The sequence below is a fragment of the Myotis lucifugus genome, unplaced genomic scaffold (genome assembly GCF_000147115.1).
Source record: "Myotis lucifugus unplaced genomic scaffold, Myoluc2.0 scaffold_188, whole genome shotgun sequence".
NCBI classification, from domain to species: domain Eukaryota; kingdom Metazoa; phylum Chordata; class Mammalia; order Chiroptera; family Vespertilionidae; genus Myotis; species Myotis lucifugus.
In genome coordinates this window covers 328,935-345,031 of record NW_005871236.1, presented here as the reverse complement: position 1 = coordinate 345,031, position 16,097 = coordinate 328,935, and the positions used below count along the sequence as shown (strand labels likewise).

Here is a 16,097-nt window from a genome sequence, read left to right as displayed (position 1 = left end):
CATTCCGTACCTTGTTGCCAAGTCCTCTGTGTACCAGGCACAGGGATAGGCAGTGGATCCTCACACAAGACTGCCCCCAACTTCCTCGCATAGGAAAACAGCCTTTTCTTTTTCATCAGGTTACCTGATTCAGTGATCATGAGTGGTGATCTTATCATTAGACAGGCATTTATTGCAGTGGTTCCTTTCGTGAGTTCTTTGATGTTCCCAGGTCATCCTACACTTCTCCCTAATTGGTGTCAACTAATGCAAATTCTTATTTGTATCTGAGAATAGAGCCACCTTTGCTCTTCTAGATGTAGCCCAAAGCACACACGTTATCATTTGCAGAAGTGATGACGGTGATGGTGGGCGGTGTTTCTTCCCAACAAGATGGTGGTACATTCCACCTGGGCCTGCAACATCCTAAAGTGTCCCAGTAGCTACAGAATGCAAGTTTCCATCTGCCAAACCCCAGTGTCATCCATTTCTGTCTATGGCAATCATTAACATGGTGATAGCCCCATACTACGCACAAAGGGTATGCTAGGTGCTGGAGTTTCTGAAATTTATAAAACAAGTTCCATACCCTAGAGAAGTACAGTATCACCTATAATATAGAAAACAGGTGTTAAACTATAGCCATTTGTCTAAGTGCTGAATGGGTGGCAGCAGTCTATATGGGCCAAAGCAATTTTCAGAGAAAAAGTTTCAGAAGGGATACATGATCTAATATAGGTCTTGAAGGAGGGGAGAGGCCTCGCTGAGAAAAAAGTTATAGAGACATTCCAAGCAGCCAAAATGTTCAGGGGCTCAGAGATACAAATGTGCTCTATAAGTTAACTGTTTTAGACCAAATAGAGTATTGATGGAAAGGAAATCTGAGAGGGCTTATTTGACATAGATTCAGTAAACTTACATACCCAGGCTAAAGAATTTGGAACCATGCCTGCCGGTGTGCTCAGTGGTTGAACATCAACCTATGAACTAGGAGGTCACAGTTTGATGCCCAGTCAGGGACATACCCAGATTGTGAGCTCAATCCTCAGTGGGGGGCATGCAAGAGGCAGCTGATCAATGATTCTCTCATCCTTGATGTTTCTATCTTTCTCTCCCCCTCCCTTCCTCTCTGAAATCAATAAAAATATTTTTAAAAGGACTTGTATGCATGCATATAAGTCTAACCAATGGACACAGGGGGCTGAGGGCATGAGTGTGGGCGTGGGGGGCAATGGGGGAATAAGGACATATATGTAATACTTTAATCAATAAAGAAAAAATTAAAAAATTAAATAAAATACTTTTATTGATTTTAGAGAGAGAGGAAGGGGGAGGGATAGAAACATTAAAAAAAAAGAATTTGGAACCAGGGGAAATCCATTAAAGCATATTTTCTCCAAGTATAGCCTAGGGTTAATAAGTGTTCCATTAAAAAGGGTGGGGATTGAGGGGAGAGATCTGTAGACCAATAAGTGTGCACAATGCTGAGGCCTTCAGCACCTTTAATATTCTTATGTGCATTACGAGTTTGCAAGAAGGACATATAATATGCAGTGTTTCCTACATTTCTTAGACCAAAGAACTTTTTTTGAGATGCATCGTGAAGTTCTAGTGTTCTGTAAAACTCACTTTGAGATAAACCACCTGGAATGATTTAGAAGGGCAGGAGTTGAAGGCAAAGCCAAACACTGCATTGTGACGATTAATCTCTCACTGTTATGAGTGGATATGTCATCAAGAACAGAGAAGAAGATAAAACTGATGGAACCAAAGGGATGGCTAAAGATCACAGGCTAGGTATAGTTAAGATGTAGAGCATATGATTATAACCTGGCTTTAAACCCTGCTTTGCTATGCTCTGACTTCATGATCTATGACAAATAACCTCACCTGTCTTAAGCATCAGTTTCCTCATCTATAAAATTAGAATATAATTCCCACCCCAAAGGGTGATTATAAGAATAACGTTAAACAATGTGTGAAAAATGCCCAGCACAGGACCTGCCACACAGTGTGATGAAGCAGGAAAAGAGACATGACCTTCACTTTGGAGACAGTGATATTGTGTTCTCCAGTGTAATGCCATTTCAGTGTTCTTGGTACCTGTTTTTCTATTTAGGCACAAACTGCAATAATTAGTCCAGAAAACATACTCAGTGCAAGGGGCAAGGCATAACACCAGTAACGTGCTGCACCATAAATGGTGCTCGTGTTGGAATCCTCATCACAGAGTTATAATGATATAATAACCAGGACCTGTGGCTGGCTTTCCTAAGCAGGGAGATTCCACTGTCAAATGACTTAGAGAAGGTGTTTCCATCATCAGGTATTCATGAAACCAGACAAATCAATATCATATGTATATATGTATGCATATATGCATATATGTGTATATATTGAGATATGTGCATATAGCTCACCTGATCCCAAAGACCTCTTATTTTAAAAACAAGAATCAACAGTACCTGACAGCGAGAAGGCTCCTAGGATGTGCAAATCTTAACAGTTTGTGAATTGTCAAAGAGGAATCAAGAGGTCTCTGTGGAGAAAATTAACATAGATTTAATGTGACAAACAGTGGGCCCTTCTATTGGCAGGGCCATCCCAGGGGTCTCCAAGCCATCCGAGGTATTTCTTCTGGACATGGGTATTAACTAGTGGTTAATTAAGGAGCTGCAGTTCCTTGAAGTAAAACATTTATTAGAGCCTCAGAAAGCTGAGGCTGGGCTCCAGGGTGGTTTGTCTGGCCATGATGCCTGTGGTGCCTTGATTCATTAAATGGTTTTCTCACCAGTTTCCAGAGAGGTGGGATTTGTGATGTAGACTTGGGAATTCCTTTTAGGTAATTAGTTAAAAAGTTAAAAGTCTAATAGATTTCTTTAACAGGTTTAATGGTTTAACAGGTTGATGAGCTATTTAATTCCCACATCTTTCTGCTCACAGGACTATTAGAGTTTTAAGGGACCTTCAAAATCATAAAATCCACCTCCTTTGTTACAGATGGAAAAGATGAGCCACCTAGAGGTGAAATGACTCATCCAAGGTCATCCAGCTAGTTCTAGGATTTTACTTTCTTTTCTCTATTCCTACTTCTTTTAACTCTACTTCCTTTTTTCTCTGACCAACATTCTGGTCCCCCACAACACACCTCTATGCTAATTATTTCTTGGATTAACCCTTACTTTATGAAGTTCCCTGTGCATAAAATTATAATATAGTGGGTCTTTGCCAATTAGTAACCCCTCACCACTAATTCATCACTACATTTGGGACGAAGAGAGGAGGGAAGTGGCACAATTTTAAATTTACTGTGATCTTTGAGTCAGCTTTATCTACACCCGGGAATTGCAGTTAGACAATTAAGGTTAGTAAAGCTCATTGAATTTCTCAGAGGAAAGGTGTTATTTGAATTATTACCAGATAATTATTGTTAAAAATAATAATAATGTAAAAAATAGGAACTTTACATGTTAGAGACATTATCATTTTAATTTCCAATGTGGGGAGGAAAGCCCTAGGGGACCTAGAAATGATTATTTTCATAATGTGCTCTATGCCGGAAACTCCTCGAATTCTGTCTAATGCCTGATGACCTGACACACTGGCCCAGAATCAGAAGGCAGTCGAGCCTTGCGAGCTGTTAGTCAAGTTGTTCAGTTGGACCTGCTCCTTAAACACAGCCCTAGGTGGGAAGGCGAGTGTCAGATGCCAGACCTGTGGTGCCCGGACCAGTGTCAGCAGCCTCACCTGGGAGCTCCTTAGAAATGCAGAATTCACCTCCACCATTCCAGTTTGAGAAGACCGCTGTAAGGTAGATGAGAAGACTTTTCATCTTCTGATAAGGAGGAGCTAGGAAGAAGCCATATGTATTGACAGTATCTGAAAGAGTTCCTTCACCGGAGGTCTGTGCTCTCAGTTCTGTCAGAGGCTCTGAGTCATCATGGAAACAGCATAAGCATCTTTCTTGCACTGAGATCACAGTGGGAACTAGAACGTGTCCCTGCTGGGTTGGAACAGTGACTGTATAGTGGGAAAAAGCACAGATTTAGAGTCAGAGGGGTCTTGGTTTGACTATACACAGCTTCCTAATCTTGGAATGGTTATTTGAGCTCTCTGAGCCTCACTTTTCCTCATCTGCGAAATAGTTATGGCAACACCTACAGGATGACATTGCTGTGAGGGTCAAATGAGAATGTATTTACATATCAAAATGCCTGGCATGGTCCTTGACAACATTTAGAGGTCTAATAAATGGCAGGTATTATTGTTACTATTATCATTTTTGTAAGCTTTAGTCATGAAGGCCCCAGCTGTCACTTTAGAATGACTTGGTGTGGTTTCTAAAGAATGGGAATAAGACCTCTGCAGGAAGTGCCTCACAGTAATATATGGCTGTGTGTTACATAACAGCTCTGTTCCCCAAGGGCTTCCAAGACGAGCTGCAGAGATGTCAGAAACACAGGCGGGAATGGAAAGGACTCCAGTCTCCTGCCTCTGACACCAGCGAGAGCTGTGCCAGCTGGGTTCCCAGAGCAGACTATTACAGGGATGATGTAAGAGGCAAGGAGCACAGCTGTATTTCCGATATGGGAGGCATGTGCGGCCCTAGCAGCCTCTCAAAATTGGCCCAGCAGCCTCTCAAAATTATCTTTTGCTTTAAAAAATGTGACTACATTGGTTATAGAAATCATTGAAAAAGAATAAATATTAAACTTCATGAAGTCATTTTCACTGAGTCTTTTTTAGAGGAGAACCACCCTTTAAGCAATAGAACATGACACAGCAGGTGGTAATTCTGATTAATAGACCCTCAGGTGTGTGCTAAGGCATGAGGGGAAAAAAGAAGAAGGGGATAGGTGACAATTTGCCAAAAAAAAAATGAAAGCAGGATGTAGGATTGAGAAAGAGGAGTTGGATTAGGGAACGGGGAGATTATGTCTCCATTTAATTATAAAATGCACAATTCAAATCAAATGCTAGGCATATTTAAAATGTACACTCATCTAATTACACAATGGATTTGTAGGCTTCCAGGCAATGTTTCACTGCAATGTCCTAGACATATCGATCAGTGATTTCCCTTATCGTTTTAATGTAGTTGCCAGGGGAGAAAAGACAAGGCTTGTCTGGTGAAGTGTTGATGGCCTGTCCAGCCATGTGATGGTTTAGTAAGAAGAGCTCTATGAAGAGCTCTTGAGCCCCATTTACTGTTTATGTGGCTCCTGGGGTGTGGAGAGTTAATGGACATTTCGGTGCATAGCATGGATCTACCGTACTGGCTGCAAAGAGTGTGATTAATAGTGCCAAGTTGTCCTCTGGCGAGTAGCGGTGAGCAAAGTACTCACCTGGGAGTCAGAGGAAGTCCTGTAGTTCTGTAGGCTGCCATTTAAAGGCTGAGTTTTTGTGGCCAAGGAAAAACTACTGAGATCTCCTGGAAAAACTACTGAGATTTCCTAACCTGGGAAAACACTGCTATCCCCACAGTGTGTTAGGTTCGGCTTTCTCATCTCCGGTGAGAGAAAACCACTCTGCTTGAGGATAAAGATGAGATTAAACGATTAATGTTTCTTCTACCACAAGAGGAGAACAAGGGAAGGAAATTAGACACGGGAGGAGTCATCAACCTATTTCTAGAAGTAAATTCGTGATCTATTGGGGGGAAAATAAGTAAAACTTTAAAGTTGTAAATACTGGGCAAAGCTAGATTGAAAAAAGCGTTGAGGTGGCATAATAGCAAAATTGCCAATAACCTGTGTTTCCATAAGGTCATAAATTTAAGCATAGAATTGCTGCAGCATGTTCTCACCAAGAACTTCAGCTGAACCCATTGCATTTGCAAAGCGTGAGAAATTCCTTCATTCTGGTTTTCACCCTGAGTTTATCGCCCCAATGGTATCTGCAATATTGTAGTGATTGTTTCTGCTGGTAATGTTAGCAAGGTTTGCTTCCTTGTACTTTAAATCACCTCAATTTTAAAACATTATTTAACTATAAAAGATATTTATGAGTTCAGTTTATTGAGGTGAATAAGTGAAGCAAAATTCTTTATTTTTTGGACCCTAGCATATCTTTACAGGTAATGCACTCACTACCCTACCCCTGAGTCTGTCTTGTCTGGTCAATGCTGATGGTCTGCTGGGCCTATTGGTGCTGAGCAAGCACTGAGAGATCGTTAGAGATTTGTGAGCTTTTATATAAGTTATCATTGCCCAGCCAGTAACAAGGATGTGGTGTTGAGCAAGTCAGTGCCTTTAATCTCCTCATCTGAAAACATGAGGGGTTGGAATAGATGAGCTTTCCAATTCAGTCTCAGCTTCCATTGACTCTAAGCAAGAGTCTTTTTTTCCTTTTAAATGCAGTTCAGGAGACATCAGCTGAGTGCAAACCTGTGTGCTGGGCATTGCACACTACAGGGCATACAAAGTAAAAACTTCTCTGCTTTCAAGGCCTTTAGAGAGGGGGGAGATATAGTACACAAATAATTATTAGAGTCCATAGAATGTGCAAAGAGCTTAGTGCAAAAGTGCTTCAGGATTCAAGCACCAAGTGCAAAAGTGCTTCAGGATTCACTTTCCTTTGGGAAATGCTTCATAACTGAGGTAGCATTTGGATGGCCCTTGAAGCTACTAGTGGACATTGGGAAAGGGAGGCATCACCATGAGCATGGTGGGAAGGGGTGGGACTTTGAAGCAGTGGAGAATGGACTGTAGAGCTAAGACTAGGAAATTAGATTGGGGCTATGTTATAAGGGCTTTGAATGCCAAACTGAGAAGTAAGCAAATGAGCAAAGAAGTGGTATGTTTAGAGTGGTACTTTAGAAAAATGAATGTAATATTGATTATGAAGGATGGGCTAGTGGTAAAGAGAATCTAGATTCTAGAGCAGGGGTCCTCAAACTACGGCCCACGGGCCACATGCAAATACAAATATTGTATTTGTTCCCATTTTGTTTTTTTACTTCAAAATAAGATATGTGCAAGTGTGCATAGGAATTTGTTCATAGTTATTTTTAAACTATAGTCCAGCCTTCCAACGGTCTGAGGGACAGTGAACTGGCCCCCTGTTTAAAAAGTTTGAGGACCCCTGTTCTAGAGGAAGTGAAGGCAGTTAGGAGGCTCCCCCAGCAATCCTGGTAACAGGTGATAAAAGGATAAATCAGTATTGAGATAGAAAGCAGGTATTGATTAAGGAAGCACAGCCTGAGTAAAAACCACAGAACTTGGCAGCCGATTAGACTTGGGAAGCAAAAGAAAAGTTGTTAGAGAAGACTCCTCAATTGTATGTACAAGTAACTGGAGGAAGATGGTACCGATGGCAGGAGAGGAGGAGGCTGGAGAAGGAACATATTTTGAGGGAGAAGCAATAAATTCTGTTTAAAACTTTCTGAATTTGAAATGCCCATGCAATATTTCATGGAGTATTCATCTTTTCCAGGTGTGTATATAAACACTGAATGAATGAATGAGCCCATTACCAGCAGTTATTTAGAATGTTGGTCTGGAGCTCTGTAGACAAAAGCAAACACTAAAGATAGCAATGTGGGTGTTCTCTGTGGAGAAGGGATTGTTGAGGTCATGGAGGGTGGGTGTAGGCAAAGCCTGAGGAGAGAATCTTGAGGAATATCTAAACTTAGGAACAGGAGAAAGAAGACCAGCCAGTGAGGGAGGCAGAAAAGAGAACTGAAGGTAGGAGGGAAGTCAGAGTAACACAGGGTCCCAATGAGAAGGGAGGAGAGCTACAGGAATCATTTCAGCCCAATGTGGCCAAAGATGCAAAACCTGGGAAAAGGCCTCTGAGTTGTGGCTCTGAGACAGGTGGTAGTTCATTCAGTAGCTCCTGAGGCTGAACTCCACAGGTTAGAGGACATGGAGCCTTGCAGTGAAGGGTGCAGAGAAGGTAAGAGCTCAGAAATATGGCCAGGTCAGTGGGTGTCTTGAAAATAGGTAAGAGCTGCCTGGCCGGTGTTGCTCAGTGGTTGAGCATCAACCCATGCACCAAGAGGTCACCAGTTCCGTTCCAGTCAGGGCACATGCTTGGGTTGCGGGCTTGATCCCTAGTGGGGGCTGTGCAGGAGGCAGCCAATAGATGTTCCTCTCTCATCATTGATCTTTCTCTCTCTCCCTCTCCCTCTCTCTCTAAAAATCAATAAAAACATTTTTAAAAAAAGAAAATAGGTAAGAATTGAGCACGAGAGAGAGAGAGAGGGAGAGAGAGAGAGAGAGAGAGAGAGAGAGAGAGAGAGAGAGAGAGACTGCAGTGGAATCAGGAACACTGAAGAAGAGTAGGCTATGGCAAAGTTGACTGACACTCCCTCCTCTTCCCCAAACCTTACCCTCCACCACAGAGGGTGGTTCCAACTCAGAACCATAAAATCAATTCCACCTGCGCTGCCAGGGCTGCCAATGCTGTCGGACCAGACAGGCCCGCAGGTAGAAACATGAAAAAGGGAACCTGGAGGACATCCTCTCCAGCCCCTTCCCTGACTTGCCTCCTCTGGTGCCAAGGTGCTCACCAGCCTCTCAACCAAGTCCTGCTGTTCTGTGTTTATCCGAAGAAATGATCGCCATGACCTGTCCACTTAACAGCCTGATTTTTGTTTGTCTCTCCTCTGATCTAGATGCAGCCGCGCTCTGCCCCCTGCCCCAATGAACATCTGCACTAGGCCCAAGCCTTGGAGTGATTTACCTGAAGAGTGACACCATTTATTTGGAAACTACTGTGAGTACATTATGCCTCCAATGAAAGGCCTCTTAGTTCACTTTAATTAAAAAAAAACAAAACACACAATTGTAAAAGCAGATGAAATTTTAGATGGCTTCACCTGTTGGATGCAGTGAGGTAATCGGACTCAGTCCTGAGGCGCCTGCAGCGGTTCTCAGCTTCCAACCTGTAGTGCGCGCCTGGGCGGCATCGCGCCCTCCTCTCCAGGGGCTGCGCCTAGCTGGACCTGAGCGCACTGTGTATGAGTGGTGCTGCTCTGCTCGCTCATCTGCACCTCTACCTGAAGCAGTGGCAGCTCCTGCCCAACTTGTTGGCCTCTCGCCACCTCACTGTGACACTCTGCTGCACCTCCCTGGAGCTTCATGCCACCCTGGTCAAATCCAGGCCTGCTTTCCTTGCCCATTTCTATCTGTTGCCTGAGCATCTCTGTGCCTGTGCTGCTGCCTCCTTGTTACTCTCGGGGACCAAGGCCACATCTCTCAGCCTTTGTATCTAGCTCAGCTCTGCCATCTGAATGCATAGCTCTGTGTACTGGGTTTAGTTCCCTCTGTAACAGGCATGTATGTAGGAGCAGTACAGCTCTTGCAAGGCACGGTACAGAAATATGTTGGAGTAGGAGGTGGGATGCCTATAGGAAGACACTGATGAGAGATTGATATAAAGTATTCATTAATCATTGCTAAAAATAACAGATGAATATTTGGGGTTATTTTATTTTCTTCTTACTAGAAAAGCCAGGCATTTACAGTATTTAGAGGCTATGCATGCAAAATAACCTAATTTCACACTTTGAAACAAAAACTTACTCTATGTATCAGTCACAAATTCTCCGATATGGTGTGAGGCAGGTGATGGGATAATATTTTCCAGGCATCTCTGTTAGTGGAAAATGGTAAGCCTGGGAGGCTAACGCCCCTCCTAGGCTTCAGGTAGGATTTTCACATTTTCATTTTCTATGTCTTTATAGCTATTCTGGCAAATATCAAACCCAAAGGGATAAAGCCAGAGGTTTTTGTCTTGTCTTGTATTGTGTTGTATTGCTTTATACCTTGAATGCTTTGCCACCTGAATTGTGATTGATGGTAGCGGACGTGCAGGTGACAGGCAGGCCACCTGCCCAAATGGAGAGGGAGCCATCGGAGGGCTCTGCAGTACAATGGGGTCAGGTGACTAGGAACTGAAGATGTGACACCAGATCAAACAGAGTTCTTCATTTCCTTCCTATGCAAGGAACGTACTTGTGTGAGCACCTTCCTTCATCCTCATGTTCAAGTGCAAGGTGTGCCTTAGGATTCCCACATCAGGTGTTTCTCTGAGTTTTTCTTCATCCCGGAATAACTGTGCCAGTGCAGGTAGCACAGCAGTACTGGGACGCAGGCAGGTGTTGAGGTATCTGTATCCTTTGGGAGAGGAGAGCGTCTCCACCACTCCCACCTCCCTGTGCTGCATAGAGCCGAGATCCAGACCCAGAAATCAGGACCTAAGGTTTCATGAAAATCACCAGGCAGCCGACAAGTGAGCGTCTGCTCTGCCATTGAAAGTATTTCACCTGAGCAGAAAGCCAGCGCCTGCTTTCACATTTCACAGGTCCTAGAGAACGGACAGATTGGGTCCCATTCTTGCAGCCTGTGCTTTTCAGAAACTCAGCTCCCTCATATATGAAAGAGAAATAATGCGAAAACTTAGAGTGACCTGCTAGGTGCAAAAAGCAAAAAGGTGATTAAAGTATAAAAATGTGGACTAATTACAAAACTGTGTCCCTTCCTGTGGGTTGTCAATGCCCTGGGCCAGGTCTCAAGGCTTGGGGGTGGGTATAAAGGGGGTGAGTGTTAGATTTTAAAACCTACCCACTCCCACACCACCTGGACGAGCATGCCCAGTGGCCCAGCCTATTTGCCTGGACTGTTGTGAAAATTAAATGAGAGAATGTATATGTAGTGTCTGGCCCAGCAGAGATGAGTGTATTTGCTCAGTCGACTAAAATTCACTGGACATCTAATATGTGCCAGGCACTCTTCTAGACAGCAGAGTTATGGCAGCAAACAAACACCAGCACCTGCTGTCGTCAAGCTTACACTCAGTTTTCTTCTCCTGTAAATGGCAAGTAGACAAAATAGGTAGGTGGACACTAAAAGAGAATTGATTCCCTTTTATTTTGCTGTGTCTTTCCTTCCAGAAAGTAAGATTGAGAGGCAAAGGGTGAAGAAACGGAGAGGGAAAGAATAGACATGTCTATTAGTCTCCCTCCATCCCCGATGGACACAAACAAAACCCCAGAACCATTCTCTGCCTTGATTTGTGGCCCAGAGGCTGACCTTTCTGAACTCCGTTGCCCAGCTGTCTTCTCTTCTGGCTCCCTCTTGACTTTGACCTAAAGGAGAGATCAGCAAGAGGTGTGAGAGTGGGAGGAGAGTGAGGTCGAGGCATTATTAACCCAGCCTCCTTCCCAGCCACCCCTTTCCTTGCTCCTTCGGGGTAACAGTTGAAAGCTGAGATTTAACAGCTTCCCACCGCTGTTAGTCCCTGATGCTCACCATCCCTTGAGGGTCCCTTAACCTCATATGAACCTCAGTATAATCCTTTCATTGAATTCTCTTCAGTTCAAACCTTTGAGTGTACCATCTGTTTCTTGCCAGGATCCTGCCTGATAGAGTGGGGGAGATATACACTGAAAAACATTGTAAGTCAGCCTTGCCAAGCAAGTTTAAAAAAAAGAGAGAGAATAAAATGTTTTAATCACAAAAACATCTTAAATTGATATGAGAACATTAGACCAAGTAGTGAAAGAGTAAATTGTAAGAACACATGATGAGAGAGTGCCAAAGGTTGGTTTTAATGAATAGACCACGGTGCTCAGGTTTGATGGGCTTCCATAGGCCAAGGGTAGCCTGTTCGAGCCTCAGCATGAAGAATAGCTCTTGGTACAGCAGCAGCAGGACCAATGTGAGCAGACAGGAGGTGTCAGGAGGGTAATACAGTGAGATCATAGCGCTCAAGAGGAGGTGCTTGTTCCAGCATTTTTTCCACCTTTGCTACAATTACAGCCCATTTGCCTCTGCCCAAATCTATATATTAAAAAAGATTACTGAACAAAAAAGATTACTAACATAAAGGAAGTGCTCTGTTATAGCAGAAAAGACAGAACCATAGAAATGACACTCTCTGTGAAAAGAGCTACCATCACTGGGCACTGACCATGTGCCAGGATGTGCCACCCACTTGACATGAATTATCTCATTTCTCACATCAGCCCTAGAAGGTATTATTATTATTTCTACTTTTTCAGTGAAGAAACAGAGGCCCAGAGATGCAGAGTGGCCTGTCTAGGGCACACAGCTACGAGGTGGTAGAACACAATCCTGCCACCAACTCTCACTGGGTGCCTTGTTTCCACCTGCCCTTTGCCCCCAAACCCAAACATTCCCTAAGCCGTCCCCGAGGCACTGTTGGGAAGGAGCGTAAGGAAATGGTTACAAGTCCAAAAAGATGGGGGGGCGGGGCATCACTGGTCTAAATGACCATGATTTAATGACTGAGTAATTATTCATCCAGAGGAGGTTCTCACTAATTCTTTCCGATCCAAGCAGGCTGGTGAGTGGAAGGCACGCTTAATGTGCGGGAGAGGGGGAGCCTGGCGGAGAGAAAATTGGGAGAGGGAGATAGAAGAGAGCACTCTGCTCTCCAAAGCCCCTGGAGACTGATAAGAGCTCACACAGATAAAATATTTATTTTCCATATGTTGTAGAAAGCACTGCCATCACTGTATGTGCGCAATGTGTGCGAAGAAGTGTGAAATGTATACGTGAAATGCCGCCTCTCTGGTTAATTTCCATGCATTTCACATGCATGATACCTACATCTCATCAATATGTTTTAATGCATATTTCCTTCCACATACAATATGGTCTAGTAAGGAAAGAGCCAACATCCTCCACAGCCTTTCTCACTGCTATGTTTCAGTCCAAAACTTGTTGCCAGGGCCAGCACAGTGAGAGTTAAAAACCAGAAGGGCCCGCTGGCTAACCCAACTGCCAGTCACCTTAGAATGCCTTCCCAGCCTTAAAGCAGTCTTTTTCTCTTAACAGAAATGTTTGCAGTGGGAAGATCAAATGGTTTTGTTCTCCTTGGACAATTGGGAGATATTCAGTCAGGATGTCAGAACTAACCGTTGAAAGGCAGGTGCCTGCAGCCACACTTTTTTTTTTTTTTTTTTTTTAATGCAGAGCTCCCACCAGAGTGGCGGGAGGAAGTGCACAATGATTGGTCTGTTTCTCGGTGGAAGTGTTCAGGGTACACCCAGTTTTGCTTTGCATATATTTACAAAACATCTGCCCTTTTCTTGTTCTTAAATCCTTCCCCCTCACCAGCCCCCTTTCCCCTTTCTCCCAGTTTCTTTCTTTGTTATTGTTGGCTTGTCTAACTTTTTCATTGGAGCTTTCATTTTCCGGTTGAGGGGCGACTTCATCAGAGTGTATAATTTTAACACTGGGAGGGAGGGAAGGAGGGAGAGAGAAAAGGGGAGTGGGGTAGCGGGGAGAGAGAGAGAGGGAGAGAGCGCTGAAAAGAAAGAAAGAGGCCTAGCGGCCAGAGCTTGGCAAAGCAACCTTTGGCATGGTGACCAGGAGAGGAAGGTTCTGGTCTGGTGGGGAGGTGCCTCTCCAAAAGGCTGCCGGGAGCCAGCCAGTGTGCTGCTGCCCTCTAATGGCTCCGGGCGGGAATGCAGAGCCACAGGGGCTGAAAGAGACTGGTCCTCAGATGTGCTGTTTGTATAATTATTTTTCACACAACCAAAGAAGGTATTTTAAATGAATTACTATAGGACTTGCTTTTTCCTTCTTAGTAAACTATTAATTGAAAAAATAGGGTCAGAATAACCCACCTGTGTATTTGTAGACATAGACTGAGGCTATATTTCAGTGTTACTCAACTCTGGATAAAGGAGTCCAGAAGGACCTTCAGAGAAGGTGGGATGGGAATGAATTGCTTCTGAGAACACTGAGTGGCTCTCTGCTCTCTGGCAGCTGGGAAACAGCCTAATGGCATACAGACAAGTAAAGTGATATTAGGCAAATGGGGGTATGAACCAATTAAGGTTCAGTTTTCAGTACTTTCTGTTCATAGAGATGACCCCAATGCCTCTTTGTTTTGAATGTACCCCAAAGGTGATCCTTAAGATAACAAGTAGGAGGGTGTGGTGCAAGATATCAGGTAGGAAGCTGGGTGAAATCTAGGGAAGGAAGCAAGGGCATTTTTATAAAGAATAATACAATTTGTGCAATCTTAAAAATAAAAGAGTAATGTTGGCCATATGCTCATTTTTGAAAGAACTTCCTTAATTCTGAAAGCTCACATCTGAAACTAGTGTAGGCCTTGCTAAGAGCAGCCAGGATAAATATTTTTTCTGTTGTGATTGTCATTAGTATTTCATCCCTGTATCTAAATGAATCATGAGGAGCAGCCTAACTTTAGTGAGCAAAATGTCCCTACTCCTACCGAGTGCCCTTCATGGATTCAAAGTAAAAGCAGCCATTCAAGGTAGATTTCACTGCTGTATAAAGAGTAGCAAACTTAATTGGGATTCAGACTATGACTATTCTCAAAATATACTTTAATTTATTCACCATTTCATTCTATCAACAAGTATATATTGAATTATGCTGTGTCTAAGCTATTGGCTTAACAGTACACACTAGACAGCAAACACTGGGAAGGTAGAAACCAGGCTTGTTCTATTCCCTAACCCACGCTGGCACACCATAGCCACATAACAAGTATTTGGAAAAGAATACATGAATAAATGAATGGTGGGAGGGAAGGAAGAGGGGGAAAGTGCATGAACACAGAGAATTCAATAATAACAAGGACATTTCCTAACCCTCAGAGTTTACAGTGTCCTAGAGGAGGGATAATCTATATATATAAAAGCCTAAGTGACCGTCTGACCAGCCGACTGGTAGCTATGACACGCACTGACCACCAGGGGGCAGACACTCAACACAGGAGCTGCTGAGCAGCGGTGTCTTGGCAGCAGTGGTTCTCAGGTGATGCACCTGGAACCAGAGAGGAGGGAGCCCAATTCTGGGGTGTGTCACCCAAGAACTGCCCTCTCGCAATCCAGGGCCCCTCGGGGGATGTCGGAGAGCCGGTTTCGGCCTGATCCCCACAGGCCAGGCCGAAGGACCCCACCAGTGCACGAATCCGTGCACCAGGCCTCTAATAAGTACATAATTGCAACAAAATTGAGTAAGTAAAATAAAATAAGGAAAAAGTGTTTGGTGTTTCAAAGAAAAATAGGAGGAAGAAGAATTTGAGAGACAGAGAGTAAGGTCTTATCTGGCAGAGAGAAATCAAGACAGTTATAAGATGGAGACAACATTTAATAAATATAAAGGGTAAATAGGATTTCAATAGAGTTGAAATAGGGGCATTCAAAGCAAGAGAAATAACTTGATCAAGGATGAAGATTCCCCAGGGCATTCTGGAAATATTCACAAAATTTGAGAGTTCAAGATGGCCAACATGTAGGGCATGTGAGCTAAGGTAGAATAGGGTCAGGCTGATGTGGTCACCTCAGATTTAGTGAATGCCAAGAAGTGAGACTAGGAGTCAAGGAGAATAGAGAGCCAGGAAGTGAGCAACATTCCAAATAAAAAGTGTTCGGGCGATTGCAATGGAAATGGAATGGAAACACGGATGATAATATATAAAGGAAGCAGAATTGTCGGGACTTGATGAATTGACTTTAAGGCAGAGGAAGGTGTGTGACCCTGGGGTTTCCAACCTGGGGACAGACAGCAGTAATAGAAATAAGGACCTTAGAGGAGCTGCTGGTTTTCTTAGGGAAAGAAAGGAGTTGGGGACCTCATTAAACTAAAACCTAGAAACCTGGTCATTGCAGGTCCATGTAGACACTCAGAATCTGGGGGTTAGTTCCACAGTTACCCACTCAAAAAACAGTGGGTAAAGCGCTACAATTTGTTCCTTCTCTTACATTGGCTTCCTCCATCCTGAAAAATATGTCTGAAAGCTTCCCTCTGTTTTCATCCGTGCCACCCCACCTCTGCCTCCTGCCCTCTGGAAAAGCAGATTTATTTCACAGCCAACTGGACCAGAAACACAGCATGCTAATCAGAACACCATATTCTGTGAGGGCAGATTTAACTGCCCCGCACAGCAAATCCCAAGAGAAGATATTCTGAGTAACAAGTTCATTGCTACGCTTATAGAAATAAGGAAAACATGGAAACTGGACTTACAACAGAGTATGTACCACACATGATCTTCGACCAAAAAGAAAGCACTTTCTCTGGTCACCATGCATATAGTTCTAGAAGCACAGAGCCAAGAAAATTGGGGAGAATTTTCAGGGTATGATTAATAATTCAATTTGACTGAGA

At 43.5% G+C, this 16,097-nt stretch overlaps 1 protein-coding gene across 3 annotated transcripts in view; it reads left to right on the top strand.

The window, feature by feature from the left end:
• ZBTB20 (zinc finger and BTB domain containing 20) overlaps positions 1 to 16,097 on the top strand; it is a 294,745-nt gene that overhangs the window by 221,912 nt on the left and 56,736 nt on the right. For all 3 annotated transcript variants that reach the window (XM_014462714.2, XM_014462713.2, XM_023760656.1), the window contains exon 3: positions 8,597 to 8,697. The gene's annotated coding sequence lies outside the window, so the exon portion shown is untranslated. The remainder of the gene's footprint in view (positions 1 to 8,596; positions 8,698 to 16,097) is intronic.